Raw genomic sequence first — 11,513 nt, forward strand, 5'->3', positions numbered from 1 at the left:
TCTTTCGCAACAAAGCTTTGCTGAAGCCTCTCAACAAAATCATCCCAGTCTTCCCCAACACAGTACCATTCCTCTGTGCTACCGGTGGCCATTCTCGTGGGTCGTGAATTCCCGTTTCTCGTTGCCAATGTAAAGTCCTTACTCTACAGTATGAAACCACACAAGGCACATTCTGGGGACAAGGTCACTCTGTGACCTTAATTCTTTATTCACAGGACTCCAAAGACGATGACCCTGCGTGGGACCTCCCTTTTTATACCTGTGTGATCAGGTAAGGAGTGTCTCTCACAAGTTCACCCCTTGTGGTCAAGGTGTGCATCTAGGTTGAGTGTATACAGTAATACAGTGGTGTTACATTGTGGTTACATACATGACAGCGGGGGCAGTCACAGAGCCCATCAATGTCGATTCAAGCACTGTGTGCAAGGGCTGTGGAACAATGGGGCACCTCCAGCGAATGTGCAAGCGACCTCAGACTCACCATGTAGCAGACTCAGCAGAGAGTGACCAATCCAGCACGGATTACGCTAAACGAGCAGGAGAGGCAACTCAACCGGAGGATGAGGAGGAAGTGTATGGGATACACACCTTCACCACCAAAAGCCCTCTGATAATGTTAAAAGTCAAACTTAACGGTGTTGCAGTCTCCATGGAATTGGACACGGGGACAAGTCAATCGATTATGAGCCAGAAGGCTTTTGAGAAACTGTGGGGCAACAAGACACAGAGGCCAAAACTGAGCCTGATTCACACTACGCTGCGCACTTACACCAAAGAACCTATTCCTGTTATTGGCAGTGCGGCAGTGAAAGTATCGTATGACAGAAGGGTGCATGATTTACCACTACCAGATGATGGCCCAATGCTGTTCGGCAGGAGCTGGCTAGGGAAGATCCGGTGGAACTGAGACGACATTAAAGCACTGTCCTCGATGGATGACGCCCCGTGCACCCAGATGCTAAACAAATTCCCAGCGTTATTTGAGCCAGGCATCGGCAACTTCACAGGCGCCAAAGTGCAGATCCATCTTGTTTCAGGGGCACGGCCATTCATCACAAGGCCCGAGCAGTCCCATATATGATGCGAGAGCAAGTTGAAATCGAGCTGGACAAACTTCAACGAGAGGGAATCATATCGCCAGTCGAGTTCAACAAGTGGGGCAGTCCAATCGTGCCAGTGCCAAAGAGCGATGGGACGGTCAGAATCTGCGGGGACTACAAGGTAACGATCAACCGAGTCTCGTTACAGGACGAGTACCCGCTACCCAAAGCGGAGGACTTATTCGCAACGCTAGCAGGGGAAAGTCGTTCACCAAGCTAGACCTAACCTCCGCTTACATGACACAGGAGCTGGCTGAACCTTCAAAGAAGTTGACATGCATCAACACGCACAAAGGACTGTTCGTGTCCCACAGATGCCCCTTTGGGATTCGCTCGGCTGCGGCCATCTTCCAGAGGAACATGGAGAGTCTTCTGAAATAGGTTCCATGCACAGTGGTGTTCCAAGACGACATCTTGATCACTGGTCGCAACACCACCGAACACTTGCACAACCTGGAAGAGGTTCTAAAGTGACGAGACAGAGTGGGACTCAGGCTGAACCGCTCCGAGTGTGTTTTCCTGGTGCCAGTGGTCGAATTTCTGGGGTGAAAGATTGCGGTGGACAGCATCAAACCCACGGCCTCCAAGACGGAGGCCATCAAGAATGCAACCAGACCACAGAATGTGTCGTTCGTTCCTGGGACTACTCAACTACTTTGATAACTTTCTACCGGGGTTGAGCACTTTGCTGCAACCCTTGCATTTGTTGCTACACAAGGGTGATGACTGGGTTTGGGGTAAATCTCAAGAGACAGCCTTTAATAAGGCCAGAAACCTGCTATGCTCTAACAAGTTACTTGTATTGTATGACCCATGTAAACGCTTCGTACTAGCTTGTGATGCATCGTCGTATGGGGTCGGTTGTGTGTTACAGCAAGCAAATGTGTCAGGCAAACTGCAACCGGTTGCATATGCGTCCAGAAGTCCATACAAGGCTGAAGGAGCCTACAGTATGGTTGAGAAAGAAGCGTTGGCTTGTGTATATGAGGTTAAGAAAATGCACCAATATCTATTTGGTCTCCGGTTCGAGCTCGAAACCGACCACAAACCGCTTACTTCATTGCTCTCAGAAAGCAAAGATATCAACACCAATGCTTCGTCCCACATCCAAAGATGGGCACTAACATTGTCTGCATATAACTATGTAATCCGCCACAGACCAGGCACAGAGAACTGCGCTGACGCCCTCAGTCGGCTGCCATTGCCCACCACCGGGGTGGAAATGGCACAACCCGCAGACTTGTTTCTGGTAAGGGGAGCGAGGGGTTACCCGTCACGGCTCGCCAGATCAGGGCCTGGACCAGCCAAGACCCCCTGCTATCACTAGTAAAAAGATGCATCCTCAATGGGAGCTCGTCGGGGGTACCCGGGGAAATGCAAGATGGAATTAAGTCTTTTCACCAACACAAGGACGAACTGTCAGTCCAGTCGGATTGTCTCCTATGGGGGAATCGCGTGATTGTGCCCAAAAAGGGCAGGGAAACGTTTATACGCGACCTACACAGTACCCACCCAGGCATAGTCATGATGAAGGCTATCGCCAGATCTAGTGGTCCAGCATTGACTCCGAATTAGAGTCATGCATACACCAATGCGACACTTGCTCACAGCTTAGCAACGCACCCAGTGAGGCCTCACTGAGCCTGTGGTCATGGCCCTCCAAACCGTGGTCAAGGTCCACGTAGATTTCGCTGGCCCTTTTCTAGGAAGACGTTTCTAGTAGCAGTAGACGCTTACTCAAAATGGATTGAATGTATAATAATGTCATCATGTACGTCCACTGCCAACATTGAAAGCCTCAGGGCCATGTTAGCCAACCATGGTTTGCCCGACATCCTTGTCAGTGACAATGGACCATGTTTCACCAACTTGGAATTCAACGAGTTCATGACGCGCAATGGCATCAAGCAAGTCACGTCTGCCCTATTTAAGACTGCATCCAACGGCCAAGCGGAATGGGCAGTCCAAACATAGAAACATAGAAAAATAGGTGCAGGAGTAGGCTATTCGGCCCTTCAAGCCTGCACCAACATTCAATAAGATCATGGCTGATCATTCACCTCAATACCCCTTTTCTGCATTCTCTCCATACCCCTTGAACCCTTTAGCCGTAAGGGCCATATCCAACTCGCTTTTGAATATATCTAATGAACTGGCATTAACAACTCTCTGTGGAAGAGAATTCCACAGGTTAACAACTCTCTGAGTGAAGAAGTTTCTCTTCACGTCAGTCCTAAATGGCTTACCCCTTATCCTTAGACTGTGACCCCTGATTCTGGACTCCCCCAACATCGGGAATACTCTTCCTGCATCTAACCTGTCCAGTCCCATCAGAATTTTATATGTTTCTATGAGATCCCCTCTCATTCTTCAAAACTCCAGTGAATACAGGTCCAGTCGGTCCAGTCTCTCCTCATATGTCAGTCCTGCCAGCCCTGGAATCAGTCTGGTGAACCTTCGCTGCATTCCCTCAATAGCAAGAACGTCCTTCCTCAGATTTGGAGACCAAAACTGAACACAATATTCCAGGTGAGGCCTCACCAAGGCCCTGTGCTGCTGCAGCAAGACCTCCCTGCTCCTATACTCAAATCCCCTAGCTATGAAGACCAACATGTCATTTGCCTTCTTCACCGCCTGCTGCACCTGCATGCCAACCTTTGATGACTGATGTACCATGACACCCAGGTCTCATTGCACCTCCCCTTTTCCTAATCTGCCGTCATTCAAATAATATTCTGCCTTCGTGTTTTTGCCACCAAAGTGGATAACCTCACATTTATCCACATTATACTGCATCTGCCATGCATTTGCGCACTCACCTAACCTGTCCAAGTCACTCTGCAGCCTCTTAGCATCCTCTTCACAGCTCACACCGCCAGCCAGCTTAGTGTCATCTGCAAACTTGGAGATATTACTCTCAATTCCTTCATCTAAATCATTGATATATATTGTAAAGAGCTGGGGTCCCAGTACTGAGCCCTGCTGCACCCCACTAGTCACTGCCTGCCATTCTGAAAAGGACCCGTTTATCCAGACCCTATGCTTCCTGTCTGCCAACCAGTTCTCTATCCACGTCAGTACATTACCCCCAATACCATGTGCTTTAATTTTGCACACCAATCTCTTGTGTGGGATCTTGTCAAAAGCCTTTTGAAAGTCCAAATACACTACATCCACTGGTTCTCCCTTGTCCACTCTACTAGTTACATGCTCAAAAAATTCTAGAAGATTTTGTCAAGCGTGATTTCTGTTTCATAAATCCATGCTGCCTTGGACGGATCCTGTCACTGCTTTCCAAATGCGCTGCTATTTCATCTTTAATAATTGATTCCAACATTTTCCCCCACTACTGATGTCAGGCTAACCGGTCTATAATTCCACATTTTCTCTCTCCCTCCTTTTTTAAAAAGTGGTGTTACATTAGCTACCCTCCAGTCCATAGGAACTGATCCAGAATCGATAGACTGTTGGAAAATCGTCACCAGTGCATCCACTATTTCTAGGGCCACTTCCTTAAGTACTCTGGGATGCAGACCATCAGGCCCTGGGGATTTATCAGCCTTTAATCCCATCAATTTCCTTAACACAATTTCCTGACTAATAAGGATATCCTTCCGTTCCTCCTTCTCGCTAGACCCTCGGTCCCCTAGTATTTCCGGAAGGTTATTTGTGTCTTCCTTCGTGAAGACAGAACCAAAGTATTTGTTCAGTTGGTCTGCCATTTCTTTGTTCCCCATTATAAATTCACCTGATTCTGACTGCAATGGACCGACGTTTGTCTTCACTAATCTTTTTCTCTTTACATATCTATAGAAGCTTTTGCAGTCAGTTTTTATGTTCCCAGCAAGCTTCCTTTCATACTCTATTTCCCCCTCCCCCTCCTAATTAAACCCTTTGTCCTCCTCTGCTGAATTCTAAATTTCTCCCAGTCCTCAGGTTTGCTGTTTTTTCTGGCCAATTTATATGCCTCTTTCTTGGATTTACTATCCTTAATTTCCCTTATTAGCCACGGTTGAGCCACCTTCCCTGTTTTATTTTTACTCCAGACAGGGATGTACAATTGCTGAAGTTCATCCATGTGATCGTTAAATGTTTGCCATTGCTTATCCACCGTCAACCCTTTAAGTATCACTCGCCAGTCTATTCTCGCCAATTCCCGTCTCATACCATCAAAGTTACCTTTCCCCAAGTTCAGGACCCTAGTCTCTGAATTAACTATCTCACTCTCCATCTTAATAAAGAATTCTACCATATTATGGTCACTCTTCCCCAAGGGGCCTTGCACAACAATATTGCTAATTAATCCTTTCTCATTACACATCACCCAATCTAGGATGGCCAGCCCTCTAGTTGGTTCCTCAACATATTGGTCTAGAAAACCATCCCTAATACACTCCAAGAAACCTCCTCCACCATACTGCTACCAGTTTGGTTAGCCCAATCTATATGTAGATTAAAGTCGCCCATGATAACTGCTGTATCTTTATTGCACGGATCCCTAATTTCTTGTTTGATGCTGTCTCCAAACTCACTACTACTGTTTGGTGGTTTGTACACAGCTCCCACTAGCGTTTTCTGCCCTTTGTTATTTCGCAGCTCTACCCATATAGATTCCACATCATCCAAGCTAATGCCCTTCCTTACTATTGCGTTAATTTCTTCTCTAACCAGCAACGCTACCACACCTCCTTTTCCTTTCTGTCTATCCTTCCTGAATGTTGAATACCCCTGGATTTTGAGTTCCCAGCCTTCGTCACCCTGTAGCCATGTCTCCGTTATCCCAATTATATCATATTCGTTAATAGCTGCCTGCGCAGTTAATTTATCCACTTTATTACGAATACTCCTCGCACTGAGGCACAGAGCCTTCAGGCTTGTCTTTTTAACACACTTTGTCCCTTCAGACTTTTGCTGTAATGTGGCCCTTTTGATTTTTGCCTTGGGTTTCTCTGCCCTCCACTTTTACTTTTTTTCTTTCTATCTTTTGCTTCTGCCCACATTTTACTTCCCTCTGCCTCCCTGCATAGGTTCCCATCCCCCTGCCATATTAGTTTAACCTTTCCCCAACAGCACTAGCAAACACCCCCCCTGGGACATTGGTTCCGGTCCTGCCCAGGTGCAGACCGTCTGGGTTGTATTGGTCCCACCTCCCCCAGAACCGGTTCCAATGTCCCAGGGATTTGAATCTCTCCCTCCTGCACCACTCCTCAAGCCACGTATTCATCTTAGCTATCCTGCAATTCCTACTCTGATTAGCATGTGGCACTGGTAGCAATCCTGAGATTACTACCTTTGAGATCCTGCTTTTTAATTTAATTCCTAGCTCCCTGAATTCAGCTTGTAGGACATCATCCCGTTTTTTACCTATATCGTTGGTACCTATATGCACCACGACAACTGGCTATTCGCCCTCCCCCTCCAATATGTCCTGCAGCCGCTCTGAGACAGCCTTGACCCTTGCACCAGGGAGGCAACATACCATCCTGGAGTCTCGATTGCGGCAGCAGAAACACATATCTATTCCCCTTACAATAGAATCTCCTACCATTATAGCTCTCCCACTCTTTTTCCTGCCCTCCTGTGCAGCAGAGCCACCCATGGTGCCATGAACTTGGCTGCTGCTGCCTTCCCCTGATGAGTCATCGCCCCCAACAGTACCCAAAATGATGTATCTGTTTTGGAGGGGGATGACCGCAGGGGAACCCTGCACTACCTTCCTTCCACTGCTCTGCCTGATGGTCACCCATTCCTTATCTGCCTGAGTAACCTTTGTCTGCGGTGAGACCAACTCACTAAACGTGCTATTCACGACATCCTCAGCATCGCGGATGCTCCAGAGTGAATCCACCCGCAGCTCCAGTGCCGCAATGCGGTCTGTGAGCAGCTGCAGCAGGAAACACTTCCTGCACACATAGTGGACACTGGAAGTGTCCCTGACTTTCCACATAGCACAGGAGGAGCATGGCACGTGTCTGAGCTCTCCTGCCATGACTTAACCTTTAGATTAACTTAATTTGGCAACAATGTCAAAGGTTACCTACTGATAAGGAAATAATAATAAGAAAAAAAGATAAACTACTCACCAATCACCAGCCAATCACTTACCCGCTTGGCTGTGACATCACCCTTCTACTTCTTTGTTTACCTTCTGCCCCTGCACCAGCTAGCCTCCTCCGACTCCCGCTGGCCTCCCGAACTGCCGCCTTTTATGGGCCGCGCCTCCTCCGACTCCCGCTGGCCTCCCGAACTGCCGCCTTTTATGGGCCACGCCTCCTCTTACTCCCGCTGGCCTCTGAACTGCAACCTTTTATCAAGCAAAGCTTCAGACGCATAACGGACAGCTCCTTGCAGACCCGGTTATCTAGGGTCCTGCTCAGCTACCGGACGCACCCCCACTCACTCACCGGGGTTCCCCTTGCAGAATTGTTAATGAAGAGAGCACTCAAAACCAGGCTCTCCTTAGTCCACCCAGATCTCACTGATCACGTAGAAACCCGGCGGCACAGGCATAACGGGTACCATGATCGCGCGGCGGCCTCACTTGATATTGAAGTCAATGATCTGGCGTTTGTTCTAAATTACAGTCATGGTCCCAAGTGGATTGCTGGCACTGTCTTAGCCAAGGAGGGGAATATAGTGTTTGTTGTGAAATTGTTGAATTGGCAAACATGCAGAAAGCACCTGGGTCAGACCAAACTGCGATTCACTGACAACCAAGAACAGCTTGAAGAAGACCCTACCATCTATGACCCACCAACACACACCCAACCAGCAATTGACCTCGCTGTCAACCATGAGGATGAACCCACCTTGCCCGACAGTCCGATCAGACCAGCCGAGCTGTCGTGCAGCGATGATCCAACCAACTCACCCATGCCAGGATTTCAACTCAGGCGATCGACCCGGGAACGCAGACCGCCAGATCACCTCAACCTGTAAATAACTTGTACTCAAGACTTTGGGAGGAAGTGATGTTATGTATGTGAACCTCACCTGTGTGTAAGACTTGCCACTAGGGGACACATCTGTGGGAGACCTGTGTACCCTGGAGCAAGCAGGTATAAAAGGCAGTCCACCACACTGCTGCCGCACTTTGGAGTTAAATTAAAGAGGCCAAGGTCACAGTGGCTTGAGCTTACAACACAAGTTCAGAATAACTCCATGAAACTAACACCGATTATGTGCAAACTTGGCCTGAAAGAGAAAGAGAAGTGTGCGAGTGAGTGTGGTGAATTGTGTTTGGGTGATGTGCCAGTCATAGATGAATAGCTATCAGTGTGTGCAAGGTGTGAGATGTGGGTGTGAGTATTGCAGCAGTAGTAAGGTTGTGAGGGTAAAGTGAAGCTATGAATGTGAGGTCTGAGTGGTGATAGGTAGAGATTGTTGATAGATGAATGCTGGGGGTATGGTGCATTGAGCTGTGTGTGAGGCTTATGGTGCAGATGGTGGGATATGGCATTTGCTGAAGCCTTCACTCATCTTGACCAGCCGTGTGTGGTCATTAAACATCTTTCAGCACTGAATGGTCGAACTTAGGACCACACTGCTGGCCGTCATAAGCAGTTATCTGCTGCCAGAGCCTTTGAGATGTGTGTGATGAGGGCTTCCTGCCAGTGTGTGGGAAGAGGACAGCCCGCCTCCTCTCCAAGGCCACCACCAGTGCCTCAAGAGCCACATCTGACAATCTATGGGCTGACTCCCTGCGCTGAGGCTCAGCCATATGTTTCCACTGCCATCTTCTTCCAGGTGAAGTTGTAAGTGACTTGACAATGCAGTGCTATAGCATCAGTGCACCTCCCCTTTAAGTACTGAATAAAACCTGTACCACCCCTAACTGGGAATTAGATCCGACCTGATATTGGCCCACCTATTGAGCGGTAAGCCAATGAGCAGTGGATTTAGCACTGAGATCAAAACTACAATCATATTACTGTGAACTGAGCACGAATTTTGTGTGCTACTTAAACCATTTTGACCTGGCGCAGCTTAACATTGTTGGGCCTTAACACTGCCTGTTTGGTGGCCATAGAATCTTAGGGACGGATTTTTGGCTCCTCTCCACTCCGCTTTTCACCCCTGAGCGGCGGCAATAGTGGAGGTGAGGTGTTCCAGGCGGGCGGTCAGTCTCCAGCACTCCACAGCGATCCTCGGGTCCAGTTTTACGGCGGCATGGAGCAGCACCGCCCGGAAGAGCTGTGCCAGTGTGCAACGCCCCTGGTGCGAGTTTTGACTCTTGCCCAATCCGTGTGCCCCGTAGCGTGCCCTGCAGTGAACGCCTGGGAAACCAGACAGTGCAACGATACTGACAGCAGAGAGGTAAGTAATGAACTCCTAAGGTAAGTGTGATTGCTTTCTCTTTTAATTTTTTATGTGATTTGTGTTGTGGTGGCGTGTGCCATGTTTTCGGAATGTTTTTGTGGCTTTTTGGCGGGGGCGAGGGGTTCCCCCAGGCATCTCTCAAGAGTGCTCCCGGCCCAGCTCTTTAGCTTGTGAGTTTCCTATGCTAGCGCCCAAGAGTGATGTACAACATTCTGATGAAGGGTCACAGACCTGAAATGTTAACTCTGTTTCTCTCCACAGGTGCTGAGATTTCCAGCATTTTCTGTATTTATTTATCATATGCCTCCTTTTTCTGTTTCATTTTAATATCTTTAGTCATCCAGTGAGCTCTAGATTATGATGCCCTTGCTTTCCTCCTCTGGGAAATGTGTCTAGCCTGTACCCGAACTATCTCCTCTTTGAAGGCTTCCCATTGCTCATTTATTGTTTTACCTGCCAATCTTTGATCCAATCCACCTGGACCATGTCCTCAATCTCGTCATCTCATGACCTTTGCACTCCTGAGGTTTCAATCATCGACAAGACTATCTCCAAGCACTTCCTTGTCTTCCTCCCTTTTGTCCTCAAAAGAATCCATCCTCAACCAATCAATGCTCTCCAACTGACAAATGCTGCTTCTTTGGCATCAGAAAGATAGAATAAAACTATTGATGTAGGTCAGTGTCACTATAAATGAGGTTACCTCAAGGGTTAAGTTATGAGGAGAGAGTACACAAATTAGGATTGTATTCCCTAGAATTTAGAAGGTTAAGTGGTGATCTGATCAAAGCTTTCAAGATATTAAGGGGAACAGATAGGGTATATAGAGATAAACTATTTCTGCTGGTTGGGGAGTCTAACAACTAGAGCCAGATCTTTCAGGAGTGAAATTAGGAAACACTTCTACACACAAAAGATAGTAGAAGTTTGGAACTCTCTTCTGCAAACAACAATTTATGTTAGATCAATTATTAATTTTAAATCTGAGATCGATAGCTTTTTGTTAACCAAAGGTATCAAGGGCCAAAGGCGGGTATATGGAGTCAGGTCGCAGATCAGCCATAATCTCATTGAATGGCAGAAAAGGCGCAATTGGCTGAATGGCCTACTCCTGTTCCTATGTTCACCTGCAAAAGGTGGTTTTGCTTCATGATCAACCATGAACTCATTGAATGGCGGTGCAGGCTCGAATGGCCTACTCCTGCACCTATTTTCTAATTTTCTATGTTTCATTTCACTTTACATTTGTGGTTATATGAGGGCTATTAGGAGTGAAGTTTATTTTACAACTTTCCTTTAAAAAAGGTTTAACACTATGAAAGTACAGCAACTTTTTTGAGACCAATTGAAAAGGTTTGATTATATCAGTTCTTCTAAATTACAAGAAACGGATGCAATTCGGAGGATAGTAAGCAGCATTTGTGCAGGAATTGGATAGTCAATTCATTATCATCAATGCGCATTAATTCCATGACTCTTAATCTTCTTTAGATGCAAAACCTTATCAAATAACTTCTGAAAATCCAAGTACATTATATTTAATAGATAATGCTAGTCTACTTTATTCAATTACTTCCTCAGTGAATTCTTGGGTCTTCCAAAACTTTTTATCATCCTTTTATGGCCCTTATGCTCTTTGTAATGTTTCCCACATTACAACAGTGACTACACTCAAAGTACCTCATTGGCTGTAAAGCACTTTGAGACGTCCGGTGGTCGAGAAAGGCGCTATATAAATGTGAGTTTTTTCTTTCTTTAGATGATTGTTGGTAACAATCTAAAAAATATCCTTGAGTATTCCTCACTCCAGAGGTAGACTAACTGGTTCATATATCCCTGGTTCCCATCTGACTCAATTTTTGAACATTATCTCAACATTTATTATTCCACAGTCCTCGGGTACCACCAGTATATTGACAGAGCTACCGCCTTGCCTATTACGTCACTCATATTCTGCAATCCACCCAGTCCAGACTCCCTGTACCTTTTTATGTTTAATTACCTCTGTGTGCTATTTTAGTGCACTATTCAAACCTACTATATGCAAAGCTTCTATTCTCTTTGCACAAGTAAAGAAATCAGCAAAGAAAATAG

Source organism: Pristiophorus japonicus, chromosome 11 (assembly GCF_044704955.1).
Source record: "Pristiophorus japonicus isolate sPriJap1 chromosome 11, sPriJap1.hap1, whole genome shotgun sequence".
In the NCBI taxonomy this organism is placed as follows: Eukaryota; Metazoa; Chordata; class Chondrichthyes; family Pristiophoridae; genus Pristiophorus; species Pristiophorus japonicus.